The 15,127-nt window shown below is 36.5% G+C and overlaps 1 long non-coding RNA gene across 1 annotated transcript in view; it reads right to left on the bottom strand.

The window, feature by feature from the left end:
• LOC146600771 (uncharacterized) overlaps positions 1 to 15,127 on the bottom strand; it is a 160,183-nt gene that overhangs the window by 48,988 nt on the left and 96,068 nt on the right. The window contains exon 2 of the long non-coding RNA XR_014897419.1: positions 586 to 668. This is a non-coding gene — a long non-coding RNA (uncharacterized LOC146600771). The remainder of the gene's footprint in view (positions 1 to 585; positions 669 to 15,127) is intronic.

A 15,127-nucleotide genomic window follows, 5' to 3' on the forward strand; every position in this document is an offset into this window, starting at 1 on the left:
TAAACTATTCATATTTACCAATAAGCTGCAGAACACTTGGTCTTGTGATAGAAATTTTAGCCATCAAAATTAACAATACTGTAGGGATCATAACCAATAATTTTCTTAACTGTAAATTGTCACATTTCTTAATAATGGTATGTAAGCACCTCAGCAATGTATTCATCCAAAAATATGTATGCGCATAAACCTTAAGCAATTATGTTGTCAAATCTTCAGTATGGAATAACTTCCCTACATCCTTATCAACAAAACCCACCAGCAAATTACTGCTTCCACTTGATAACTTACGTCATATGGACAGCTGCATAACTTACCTGTGATCAAGCAATCTGAATTGCACACTGATCTGGAACAATGTAAGTCATTTCTACATATCTTTCTCATTTCTTATTTCCAATTGCTACCTGCTCATGACTATTAGACTTCAGTGTTCTTGCATTAGGACTAAACAATTGAAACTCTGAAGATTTAAGAATACAGATTGGCTTTTTAAGCTGGGTGATTTCTACCTATCTGTTTATCATTTGCTTGTATTTGCATTTCAGAAATATATTATGTCAGAATGTTTAAGAAAATAATTACCTGGACTGGATAAACACATATCTCAATAGCAGATTATATTCCAGGTCAGCTCCAATATATCACATTTACAGTCTCAAGAGGTGCTGGCAAAATAAAGAAAAAGATAAGTCTTTTTAACTTCCAGAAAGGAAGTCTGAACATATACCTCTTCCCTGTACTTCTTTTTCAAATAAAAAAATGAAAGCTAAAATATTCCTTCTTTTGCCCAGAAGAAAAGTATTTTGGTTTTTCCTGTCGTCAGTGATTGGCCTGATTGATTCAGTAAATTTTAAATTCCCTTGTCAGCATATTCAGGATTCCTGTAACAAAAGAATCAAAAATCTATTCACTCCCTTTTTCTGTACATGACATTACAATGTTACATTTTGGGAAAAATGTTACACAAAGATCTTACACAGGGAAAAAAGTTATGACTCAATTTACGTAGCTGTTGTGTATACTTAACTTCAGACACTATGGATGTATTCTAGCTTCATATAAATCAATAATCCCAGAAAAGAAAATGCTGCAGAACACAGATACACCTGAACTGTTTGCTGTATGAGATGGAACGGTGTAACTATACTGACTTTACTGGAGTTACTAAGAGGATGGTACAAAGTATCCTTATTTACTCTTATTCTGTATTCTTCAGTATCATTATCCTTCATGTATGTATGGCCTGATTCTGAAAATGATCCAATTCTCCAAGAAGAAGGAAACAAGCTTAGGATGAGGATTATTTCATTATTTAGCAAGAGAGCAAACAGCARTGGAGAAGAATGGACAGACCACTATTTGTGCTACAGGAATATTAAAGACATGGTGACTGCATGTTATCATAAAGCTTTATGGGCTGTAGCTTACATACCTACTTAAAGTAGGTATTTAAAGAGGTTACTAGACTAAATTTTGAAAGAGGTACCCCCRCTTTTCAAGGCAAGATACGATTCTATGTTATACAGAGAGAAATGTGCTACACAGTTTGTATGAGACAGCATTCTTTCTTCTGACACTTGATCATAGAATCAGTAAGGTTGGAAGGGACCTCTGGAGATCATCTAGTCCAACCCTCAAACGAGTGGCCCATACAGGGATCGAACCTACGAGCTTGGCGTTATTAGCAACACGCTCTAACCAACTGAGCTAAACTTAACTGCAAGATCAGCGTTCTTTCAGGAMAACTTTCATATTTAACATTTGTAAAAATAGGAGGGAAAAAAGTCCATGAACTTTTAATATTTGCTTCATCCAGGAAAATACAAAGTCAAAATCTAATAAACATTCAGCACCAATCTATCAGTAAAGGGTAATGATACTGAAGCATACAGAATAAGAGTAAATAAGGACACTTTGTACCATCCTCGTAGCAACTCCAGTACAGTCAGTATAGTTACACCATTCCATCTCATACAGTATCTATGCATTTTGGAGAAATGAGCTTAAAATTTTCAGAAAAACATGGTGTTTGAAAAGATGTATATTTCTGTGAGATAACAGTTCCCCAGAAATGCACTCTTACTAATAAAAACAATCTGAGCTTGCAAATAAATGTTGTTTCACAGCTTCCTAACTCAAATCATGAGGCAAAACAGAGCATTAAAGGAGGTTTCTACATTGCTGAGGTGAAATAGGCCTTCTGCTGAGAAGTGGTAAGAAACTACAGTATAATTTTATGAAGAGTATGTTGCTTAGTCCTGCTTAGAATTATGTTTTTTCCCTCATTTCCATCCTCTCATGGCTTACTAAATTATTAACAGAAACCTAATCCACTGCTAGATCACCAAAACAAGAACACTTAATGTAAAGAAAGACAAGAGAGAGGCAAAGGCTGCTCATGTGAAATAGCATAGCTCAGCTTCTATATACACACATRCACAAATATAAAATATACATATATACTACATACACTCACACACACATTTATGTATATACAAGAAAAATAACAGATGTCTACCTGTGGGGAAAAACTACTAAGCACAACATTGCAACTGCATAGTGCAGCTTTATAGCAGCATGATTATCTATTTTAGATGATAACACAGTCATGTGAACGTTTTGGAGTTACAGTGGGTACCAAAAGACAATAAAATAATATAAACAAATGCTGTACTTCTGGATCAAGACTGCTAACACCGCAAGCCTCTGAAACAATTTCCCCTGCTCTTTAAATAGATGGGTGCAGAGTAAACTTCTGCAATAGCCTCTGGTGAGCAACAGAACAGGCAGCAGGGTGCAGGCTGGTGACTGTCTAATTTTTGACATATGAAGCTACTGCAGGCAGTGGGGCCTGGTTGTGGAAATGATTTTAGGTGAAAGGAAAAACCCAAAAAAAGGACCAATGAGATTTTTTTCTTCTGGAGGCAGGAAGAAAACACTATTAAATAATCTGAAATCAAAATGAGTCCTGATACCAAAAGAGAAAACAACCAGTAACGGTGTAAGTCCGGTGAGGCTGTGCTATAATATTTAACTGAAGTTTGAAAACAGCTGGTGTTCAGTTACACAGATAATCAGAAGCTCTATAGCAATAAGGAAGAGAGGAGCATTTAAACAACTGCACTCTGAAAATTCTAGTAAGCAACCTGAAATCTCAATATTAATCTAAAAATTTTTAATGGCTTCTTTTGCTATCTTCAACAATATCATTAGAAAAGGCATAGCAAAAAGCAAAGTTCAGCATATCCATTAATTGGGATAGCACATAATATGTTACAGGTATGTCTGATGTGTTGTTAATGAAGAATATTGGCTTTATGTGTACGTGCACAACGTGAAGGAACAGGTCACATTTAGGTTTGTGAATAAAATCCTATAATAGAGTACAAATATTTTTGTTCTACTATGGTGAATCTCAACACTCTGGGAGAAGTTTGCAAGTGTAACTATGGAATTTACCACAGGAAAGACAAAACACACATTCCCAAGAGGAATCTGAGGATCTGGTATTTGGTAATAGAGCTGAAGCAAAGTCCTTATACTGACCAAATTTACTTTTCTTCAATACTTGAACTTGAAATGAACTTTGTAAATAGAAGGGCTTGATGCATAAGGTATCCCACAGGAGCTCAACGCATGATTGAACAAGGACTTCAAACTCCATAAAGGAACTGGGAACAGTCTTGACTTAACTGAAGTCATACAGAAATAGTCCTTACTTTTGGGAAAGGAATAATCTTGGTCAGGACGGGTCGACRGAGAGATTCATCCTCCTTTTCAAAAGACTGCGTCTAACTCCGTTGGCTACAGTGAGAACTGAGGTGCCAGTTTTAGGTGGTCAGAGTTAGGCAGTGCGAATCGCGGCCTCCTTTTCACTTTAAGACCTATCTAAAGACAAACTGCATTATTTGTGTCCTTGCATTTTTCGGGAGATTTTTCCTTTTCCATAGGGGTTTTAAGGCTRTACAGTTTACCCATATTTCTTGTTTTCTTTTCAGTACCTGCTTTTCAAAAGTAAAGCAGCACTACCTTTGGAGAGGATACTCACTGTTTGCCCCCGGAGCCCAGGAACCTGTCCTGAATTCCTGACAGCAGATCCCACTAGATTACAGTGAAATGAACTACTGCATGCAAAGCCCATTTTTAAAAATTAATTCCCAGTTCAGCAGTTTTCAGGTTCTGGTTATCACAAAGTAAAATGAAGCCAGTATAGCAAGACAGGGAAAGTATCCTCATGGCTTTTCTTCAGGGATTTCATCTAAACCCCAGGGATTTGTTGTCAGAATTCAGTCACATGAACCTGACTATAAGCCTGTTTAATAGTGTATCTGCTCTTCAGAGGGAAGCTAATCTGCAGCTTTGTGTTGAACAACACTGATGAACCACCAATTCTTTAAAACTTTCAGTACTCTCAATCTAATGTCTTTCATTACCTTACAGGATAAGTGAGAACTGGAAAAAAAAAAAAGATTTTTTCAAATCAACCTGTCAAAATAACCTTCTTTTAATTAGATGGGCCAAATAAAATGTATTTTTCTGCTAAATTTAAACATTTTCAAATGTTTGGACATTTTCCCCAGTCTTTGTGATATACAGATATGCTAAGTCATTGGACCTTTTCATCGTTTTTTCTTCATTCTCACATTGTTTTCACACGTATTTTGTTTTTAGTTCTAGAAATAATTGAAGTTTTAGTTCTTATATTCCTAATTCTGCTGGAGGATATTCCGAAAAGCATTAGATCATGTTTACTACGTTATTCTAAGTCAATTTAAAGAAGAGAGATTGACAGTCACTAAACATAGAAMCTTTTATATAAAATATGGAACACTAATTGGTATTAACTAAATCTTAAAAGAAAAAGCAAATTAAAAATAAGAAGTCCCACTGGTGCATGTCACTCTTTTTACATTAGCCTGGTGGCTGTCAAAAAGTAGGTATGAACAGGTTGGAAATTTGTGACTTTTTTTAGCAGAAAATATCAGTACCAAATTGCATGTATAGGTATATGTTGGTGTGTGTGCAGGTACATACACACATATGTATAAATATATACACAGATAGTCTGATTTATACCAGTGTTGATACTGGTGGCTGTCTACATTTCTTTTAAGATCTCATAGTAGCCAATCATCTAAGGTTTTAGGTGTTGGAGAACAAAACTTACGATCAAAGCAGATAAGATACTTGGATTTCAGACTCTCTGTCCTTGGCTAAGAAGTTGTTGGATAGTCTTAACTTTGTCAATCTTTCCTTTACATCAATAACTGCAGTATAGAAGATGAACTTTGACCTTTCCTGGGCCCGGTGAATGCTCTTACCACTGGGTTACAGTCAGTCTCTGCTACCGTCTTTGAACAAGGACTTCCAAAACCTCAGTTTTCGAGGTTTGGGGAATCCTCAGATAGATTAAGAAAAAAGTATTCCCAAATTACTGTCATCCTCTATTTTTTGTTAACGCAGCTTTTTTTCTTTTATTTTTTCCTGTTTTACTCCTGAGATATTATCACCATTAGACATTTTAGAAGTTATTTAGGGAGTGTGAAGTACAGATAATGGTGAGGTGTTTTTGGAAACATCACTGGGTGAATCTAAATTTTTTACGTGCTCTAGTACTTTTTTGCTAAAGCATCATGCAAAGAACTGGTCTTGTACAGCCCAGTAGAACAGTGGGGCTTAGAAGTTGGACTTTCAATAATTCAGATCAGAGAAGCAGCATTAAATCTGACTTTTTACTGYTGAGAGTGTTTTACAGTGCTGCTCTTTACTCAACAGCAGCACTGGAAACAGCTGAACACTTCTGTCTATAAATCATATACTCTGCAGAATGGGTCAGTTTTTTTGATTGAAGATTCTTTAGAAACCCAATATATGTATTTGTCATAAGGTACTTAAATACTGTGAACAGCTCTTTGCATGATGACATCATTGTTCTAATTGTGCACAAATATTAAATATATTTTCTATGCATTCATATAAATCTGGATGAATTCACACATGCTCACATGTTAACACATTAAAATCTATCTGGCTGATATTAATTAAATTAACAGTAAATTTACATTGTGGTAAAAATAGTTAAAAGATACTGTGCTTTAAATGTTTGCTTTGGTTTACAATATTATTTGTTTGTTTCTTTGTGCTCATGATGTGTGGGAGATTCATATTCACTTGCTACCCATGTATAGCACTTCTGTCATCTGTTCCCTGTTCCTCTCATCAAAAGACTTATCTAAGCCCCCACAAATCTATTCTACCTCTTTCACAGCAATTAGAAATTATGACACACATATTAATCAAAGATACTAAAATACATTTCAAACGATGACAACTGAAATAGAAAATGTTTTTGTATGTATCACAATTGTTGGCTTTCTAATCATAAAAATTACTCTTACTTTATTTTATCCTTGACCCTCTTTACACATGTGGAAAGGAGAATGACACTAAGAGCTATTTTAAAAGAAAAAAAAAGAAAAAGAAATGACTTCATCTGCAATGACCAAGACTACAAAGTCTTTTTATTAACATATTGCCAATGCAAAGATAAACGTTTAATTCTGGTGCCTGTTAAACATGCCCACTTATATAACGTACAATATATAACATGCCCATTAAATATCTTCCATTTATTATCTCCAGATGCTCCACCATCAAGAGATCACAAGAAAAACTACAGTCCCATTTGGCCACTGGCATTAAAAACAGATCCCCATTACTATTACAATTTCATTTGGAGACCCATAGGCAGCTCCTCACTGTGTGCACTCATCATTGAAAGCTCCTACCCAAAACAGGACTAGATTAACTGGGCTCTGGAGCAAGTCTCTGCTACAGGATCCATGGGAAGTTGCCAGCATCAGCCACAGCTGCTTTCAGCAAGAGGAAATGGTCAGTGACCAAGTCTTGTGCTGAAATGTAGCTAGAGTGTTTACTCAGACCAGGAGTTTGGAAATGCTGTATTGTTTAGACTGCATTTTCCTTTAAGCCTGCTAAATACACAGCACAGACTTCTGTTCTTTCTTGGCAGTCACGTGCTTCAAAGTTTTTATTGCAACAGGTCAGTCTATATATATATTTAGAATCTTTTTATAAATTGTAAAAAACAACTGACAACTCATCTTTTCTGCAATCTGGATTGCTCACCTTGCTATCTAGTCATACAGCATTTATAGTATTTCTCATCTGAGCCTTATAAAATAGCTACACTCCCTAGTGAAACCTGATTTCAAATTCAGTAATTTTCATTTATGCTTAAGGAAGTAAACACAGGCAAATACTGAAACACAGTAATGAAATCATAAAACGTATTATTCCCCATCTCACTTCACTCCAACAAAGGCTTCTTGTCCTTGGCGTACACAGAAGCTGGGAAGTAAAGAGTAAAAACTAGGGTCCTTCTACCTACGAATGGCTGCTGGAGTGCTCAGTCTGGAGGCTGTTGTTTGAGATCACTTGGCTGAGCCACGCTCAGCCCTACCCTGGGCGGACCAAACTCAGCAAGCCCTTCGTGCTGGCAGTGACGTGACCAGCTGCCTCTGAAGAAAGGGGGAGTGAGTGAGTACGTGCCTCCCGACTGACACTTCACTAAGCAGAACTCGAATCTCCACGGGTTGATCTGTCAAGTGGTTCCAAACAAGAAATGATCAGGCGGGTTCAGCTTCCACCCCGCGATTGCATCGTCATTTCTAATTTTCACATTTTATGCGTCATGCAAGTGTTAATTATGGAGATGAAAGCCAACTTTGTTGTATTCATCCATTCTTAGCACATACACAAAAGGAAAGTAAAAGTAAGTATAAAATTTGCCAGAAAGGGAAAAGGCTGAATATAGCTTGAGGAAAGTAGAACAGTGATTGATGTAATACAGATAATAATAATACTCTAATGTAGTAGGATTTTGTTATGCAAATCTTCTCTGACTTTGTCTGATCACAGCATACGTAAAATCGGATTTTGAATTCCATTAGATTTTCTATTATGACTGGTAAAGACAATGTGGAAAACCAATTTATATCCATAGCTTATAATATCATTGAAAGAACTACAGCTTTCATACAAATAAGACACGGTTGTTTTTTAGGTTAGTGGGCAAAATCTCAAGAAGATTAATTAAGATAATTTTATATTTCTATGGGCCTCTCTCAGTTGGAAAGCGTTTTAATTACAAATAAAGTGATTGAGGCAATCAATAGATAAATACTTGAAAGTGGTGTATTTCCTGTAAAAAATATGCTTACTTACATAGCCCAGCATGTATACACAAATGGATTTGCATCCACCAAGTATGCTGAATGATTGTTGTTATCCCTGGCTGCTAGGAAGTCAAAATCACACGATACAGAAACTAGAGCTCTGCGCCTTCTAATGAATACAGTGTTTGCAAGAAAAACACTGTGTTAGTAATACACAAGATATTTACAAATGCAAAACAGAAAATTTGAGGTAACAAATGGTTCTGAAGGGTAGCTTTACAAAGAATCCTGTGATACCACCTTTTAACCAATATACCCCAAATTTGTGGGACCTAGGTTTCATTACCTTCTCTATCTGAGAAAATTAAAACTCACACATCTTATTTCCTTTGATAATTCCCCTAAATGCTACTATAGAAGGCAGTGGAGTACTACTTGGAGTAAACCTGTTACTTTTTAAAGCTCCCACTCTGTTGTTGAGATTGTTTCACGTTTCACTCTTTTTTTTTTTTCTTTTTTTTTTTTTAACAAAATGAAAGCCTCAACTTTCATGTGCACTAACAACTGTCACGCAAAATCTCCAGGGACAAACACTAGGTATTCTGGTGCATACTACAGTGCTATTAAAACATACCATGCCATATCCTCACTAGTTTTATTCAGTATGTTACCTAGAGCTGGACATTAACATGTACCATAGCACGCACCCTCATATACTATACCCCAAGAAAAATACCTGAGACACTGAATATGTAGGTTCTAGATACCTCTCCAATACTTTTTTTTTAAGATGAAAAAAATTCTTAGGAAAGAGTCAATATTTCTCAAAACAAAAGACCAAAGGTCGGCTTTTTTGGGTGAGAATATTTACATATCCTTAAACTAGAACAGTTTGATACTTTGCTCTTCATTTACTCTTTCAGAAACATTGTGCTGCTCTTAGATAACCTACTGTTATCAGTGAAGTTACTTCAGTACTAGTGGAGGACAAAAATTTAAGATATTTTTGTGTTTGTCAATATTACACACTGTTAACAATATTTTACCTTACCCAAAGGAATGTATCAACAAACGGATCAGTGCTGACTCTCATGGTGCCATTTGGGGGACTATGCAGGTAAAAAAAGCTTATGAAATGGAGCTGTCCTTTCCTTCAAAAAGCTAATCACTATCTCAAAACAATTCTTCTGAATGTGCTGTGCAATGTATATGATTCGCACACATGATATGATTCATGTAARATGAACACAACTTTTAAGCAAATATAGTTACATTATATTTTACTAAAATTATATTTTAATAAACTAAAATACAGGAAAAAATTAGTATTTTTAGTCAAGAAAAGCTTTCGGACCCAATTTTAATTTGTACTTTATTCAACCTACTCAAAGTCAATGAAATTCTCTGAGATTTTAACAACCTCACACTTTTATTCCAGGGGTTAAAGGAAGGGGAAAAAAAAGTGTTTCATCGGGAAAATTATTGTTTCATTTTGTAAGATATGGATAATCCCACTGTATTTCTCAAAATAAACTTTTGCTTTAGGGGTGTCTGATTTCCAAGGAAAAAAAGACCTCTCAAAACTATGCCTAATGCTGCACTTCCTGAAAAGCACGTGCCTTAACATTAGGAGTGACTATACTTTTGTTCTGGGCAGGCGAGAAGCTTTTTCCAGGGCCTAGATCTCAGTTCTTTCTCATAGGGACACTGTCCCGCCTGGGCTCTTCCCACTGCTCTGACTTGTTGCACCTGCTCCATAGTCCCCTCTTGTACAGGTACCTCATGTCGTAACACTTTCCTTACGCAGGGTTAACACTCACGCGTAACAGAACACCCTGGGCACAGSTTCCACGCTGATCCAGGCACTTAAGGACTTAAGTTGATGTGGGCCATGGCTATGGCAGGAAAGCAGTGTGAAAGAGCTCAGAATCACCTGTTATCTCTATGCAGACTCTGCAGGCAGCTTAAGTCAATCATAGACTTCATGTAAAAAAAATACATATACCTATATATGTCTCAGTCACCGCTAAAGTTCATCAAAAAATCTGCTCAATCCAAGGTCACAGAGCTTCTCTCTTGCTCCCAAAATTTCTGAAGTCCTGGAAATATTTCTCACCTGAGTATACTTTGCTAACAGAACTTTAGGCATCAGGTGCTACTGGACTGACATTTTATATACAAAATCAGTGAGATTTCATATCTTATGTTAATTCTTAATGGCTGCATGCATCGAATTCAGATTGTAGCCTTCTGAGTTTGAAATAAGACCTGCAGTGTCTGCACAGCATATCTCCTCTAGGATATCCATCAGGGATATTCTGCTGTAATTGACTTTAACTTTACACGCCATGTTACTTCAACTGGAAAAGCTGCTATCAGAACTAATAGGAACAAAATAGTGTCTAAATAACGGGGAGAAAAAGAAACATTGATGAACACATAAAGTCGCATAAATTATCTTTTTTTTTTAACCTGGGAGAACTGACTGTATGTAATAGGTAAGCACCATGTGAACACCAAAGCTGTGGAAGGCTTTACAGGATGCTAAACACTAGCGAGGACATAAGCTGCTGACATTTACAGAAGCCTCAGTAACCTCTTAGCATCATGGATGAGAGGGAAAAAAAAAACCCCGAAGAAATAAATGTTTTTCCTATTGCTGAAATTTTGTTGTATTCTTGGTGCCTGCTTTTTGGTGTATTCCTGGTCCATGGCTTTTACTCAGACTCATGACCAAAGGGTGACCGATAGTGCTATTAAAAAATGAAGCTCATCTGCTTWCATAAAATGTGGCACAAGCTGTAAGTTTGCCCTGCAAAACTAGCTGCTTCTTAGCTTCCAGCTTGCCCAAAATGGAGAGTGTGCTTTTTAGTAAATGTTTGAATTACTCCTGTAAGATGGAATAATTCACAAAATATACCAGCTGCCACATTTTTGACAAATTTCACTAATGTAAGCCATTAGTAAACTGTGCTCTAGGTTTTTTACCGGTCCCTGGTAGCTCTCAGGAAATCATTATAAATAAATGGAGAGGAATATGTCATGAGAGGGATTTATGAGTTGCTAAATTAAGGAAAAACAACCATCTACTCTGAATACTTGCCCAAGAACAGTACAGACCAGCATGCTGAAAAACAACTGCAGATATAATACAAAATAGCAATTTTTTAATAAACAGYTTTGTGCCTGGACTCTAAATTAATATTAGGATCAGAAAAGTAGCACTCAGGTCACAACAGTAACTTAACTGACAATTCAAAGGCTTCTTGAGTCAATCCACACATATTTCATCAGACTTCAAGGGCTGTTTTTCAGCACATTGCTTGAGATTCTAATCTGTAACTTGATTCCTAGCAGATATAGTCCAGATAAAATCAGAAAGTAATATGAAATCTGCTTTTTGTTCTAAGGTATACAAAAAAATGAATATAAAATAAAATTAGACTTCATCTGCAAGGTGTATTTTGAAGTTCAATAGGCTACAGAAACGGCCAAAACCTATACTCATGAGACTAGCAGAAAAAGCTACTATTTCCATTCTGCAATTAAATATTTATCTTGACTTCTGCCCTTCCAGCTTAATAGCTCGTAAGCAAATGCACTCTTGCTATCCAAAGCGTATTTTCTTTGCAGACATGCAAAATGAGCAGGCACCTGTCATATGTCTCCTTTCCTCTGCTCTGCTATGAAGATTCCTAGAAGAAATTCGTAACACTCTTCCTGCTGGACTGAGAAAGAGGCATCAGGGAGGTGACCTGTCCTCCTTACTCGGATAAAAGCACCAAGTGAGCTGGTCAGCTGGCTATCAGTCAGTGGTTAGTTACTATTAGAGCAGTACATAGGCAAGGCAGGCTGGAACCACATTGAGAAAAAAGGTACAAAATGTGAGAAGAGAAACTAAAAATCATATGCAAGTATTGGGGGGAAAGTGTTAGCTTTATATTCTTGCCTACATAGGGAATCAAATACAGCATAATAGACTGTAATAAATGATAATTTCAGCTTGGAAAATATAGTTTTACTTATTTCTAACCTACACTAATGACACATAAAAAAATAATTCCACTGGCAGCTGGAGAAAATGAAATATTATTTATACCGATGACTCGGTCAAGGTGAGATGAATAAGCTGTCAGAAAAAACAGGAGAAAAAATGAGGTTTCTGAGAGGAAAAAACTCTCAAACCATCCCTTTGGAAATTAGTATTTTAATAAAACTATTGTTTTACACATTAGAAAATGAGGCTATCAGGATATCTCATCATGTATTGCCTTGCAGTAAGAAGAAAGTACACTGTGGTAGGTGTTAGGGAAACTAGATAGGAATTCGAGGTAGTGGTTTTAAATAGAGAGACGAGAGGGAGCAATGAGCATGGATAGAGCATTTCCCAGCAGCTTCCAGGAAGCACAATACYAGGACTAGAGTGTCTGCATTCTGAGAGACAGAATTTTGATTTTTCACCAAAATGTCAAGGTTTTAAACGTGGAGAAGAAAACTAGAGCACAGATTTATTGGCTCTGAGTCTACTGCCCTAGTGTACCACTAGTTTTTCATCAATCTTTTTGTCCATTTTCTCTCAGATACAGAGAGCTGCCACTTCTGCAGAAATACCACAGCTGTACCATGCAAAGGAAGAAGTAAGGTACTGAGACCTTTTGCAAACATTAGATAGTCATCAGATGCAACACAGCATAATTTCTTGAGCACAGCCTTGAACACGTTATTCACGGTGGCACAAACTAGCAAACTTGGTGCAGAAATTAGCAAGCTGMGGGAGAAAAAGCTGTATAAAATTCTCCTCTTCAGTCTTCAACAGGGAAACGGAGGATAACAGTAGCCAAAGCGTTTATGTAGTATAATTCTGCTATTTGAAAGAAAAACATTTGTTTCTATGCGTCTTATTGATGTTTAATACCATTACTTGATTTGCTGACTGATGCAAGGATTAAGCCCTAAAAGTATAAGCAACTATAAAACACACTGTATTAGAAGGGAAGAAGAAATAAGTTCAGCATTTACTAGATATTTTTCCCATATGAGGAATAATCTCACAGACATCCTACCTAACTAAGGAGTGTTTATGTTACATTTTCTCAAGAGAAACCACTCTGTTTAAGCTACTGATAATGAATTAGAAAGCTGATCTGAGATCTTGCAATGGTTTTCATTTTGCAGCTGCAATACACCTGTGGAATTCACTGTCATCAGGTCATGTTCAGTGATAAGATTTTAAGGAGGCTGGAGAACTTTGTGATCCTAAATAATATATCTTGCAAACCAAAATCATTTAGAAGGATCTGAACTTATGCTAAAGCTTATTTCAGGATTTCCATTTAGAAATTATTTTTCCCTCGGACATACTATGGTTGGAGATATATGTGTGTGTTGTTACGGTATCTATTTGTACAACAGGTTAAGTAAAGATTTTAACACTTGCAATATCCTTGCATAGAAATGGAAATTCAAGTTGCACTACAATTCAAGTTGCTTGTGCTTCTACAGAGTACTGAAACAATAATAGTACCGTAAGGAATAACAACATAATGTAGTAAAGAAGGTGCCTATACTTTAAAAAAAACACATTTTTTATAGAAAAACAAAACAAATGGGAAAAAAAAGTCAACATTCAAGTAACTGACCATAGGGGTTGACAGACACTGAAGCAGGGATCCTTCACACTGGAAGCTGGCAGAGCACCCCTCCTTAAAAAGTCATCTTAGACCCAGTGGACTCAGCAGTCTTTTGTTTTTGTCTTACTTTCCTTTAAGTTGTACTACATAAAACTCTCTGGAGTAGGTATCTGTGAAAATGATAGTGTAAGAAGATGTTTTTCTAGACTGTAGAATAGCTAAAAGATAGCTTTCAGAGAACAACCATTAGGAATATCAAACACAATCAGCTCAAACGATCTGTGCAGGCTGACATCACTGAACAACATAATATGCTCAGACTATGTTCTTCTTCCTCCTCTTTTTCTCAGCTCCTTAATCCCCCATGTTATAGCTTTCTTATTTTGCATCAGGAAATGCTGAGTACTATTTTAACCCATGCACATAAATAAGTTGCTATGATATAATTTTAATCAGTAGTGCATCTCCAAATATAGATGTTTGGGAGCTGATGTTTGTATGTACCACAGAAGGGTCTAACTGACCGATGAGATGCATGGACACTGCTTGTGTCCAGCAGTGTACACAGGCACGTAGGTAAGTGAAGCAAGGCTAAGCTGACAGTGAGTATGAATACGGAATAGCTGAAGGTCTTTATCATCTCCTGTTTCTATTTTTATACAACTGCTTATCAGATATGTTAAGAATTTGGAACTGATTTGCATTTCTATTTTCATTTGTTATGCAAAGGCTTTTTTTTTCCTCCACCCAAATCAACAGCATTTAATACTCCTTCCTTCTCTCTCACACTGAGTTGTTTGCCTTTCCTGAGGCACTTGTCAGATGCCGGAAAGACAGGCAAGCGACTAAGTCATTGTTAGGAAGCTGAAGTTGTTCACTGCTTTGTTATGTCAAATTATCTGGCTTCTTCTTCTAGCCATGCAGAATTCCAAGTGCTACAAGAGCCACATATTCTCTGAAGGGGGCTAGAGAAAACAGCTATTTCCATGTTTGTCAAGTCACACTTCTCTGTTCTGCTGCCATTGATCTCTCATGGAAAGAAAACATAATGCAAGAAAGGACTGCAGATGCCCCATGTTATTGCAACAAGATAAAAACAAGGAACCTGATGTTCCAGCAACACCCCTCTTGCAAAACGTAGAATTAGCAATAGATAAGCCACCAGGTACATGGTACAATATTTGCAGCAATTCATTCTAAGCAGAGAAGGCAAAGGAAAGGGTTTTCTCAGTCTAAACTGTTCATAATATTTTATAATTGTATGCATTTTTTAAAYCCTCTTTAGTGTTCTCTTTTGTC

The sequence above is a fragment of the Rhea americana genome, unplaced genomic scaffold, assembly GCF_003343005.1.
Source record: "Rhea americana isolate MKP2758 unplaced genomic scaffold, rheAme1 scaffold_116, whole genome shotgun sequence".
NCBI lineage: Eukaryota > Metazoa > Chordata > Aves > Rheiformes > Rheidae > Rhea > Rhea americana.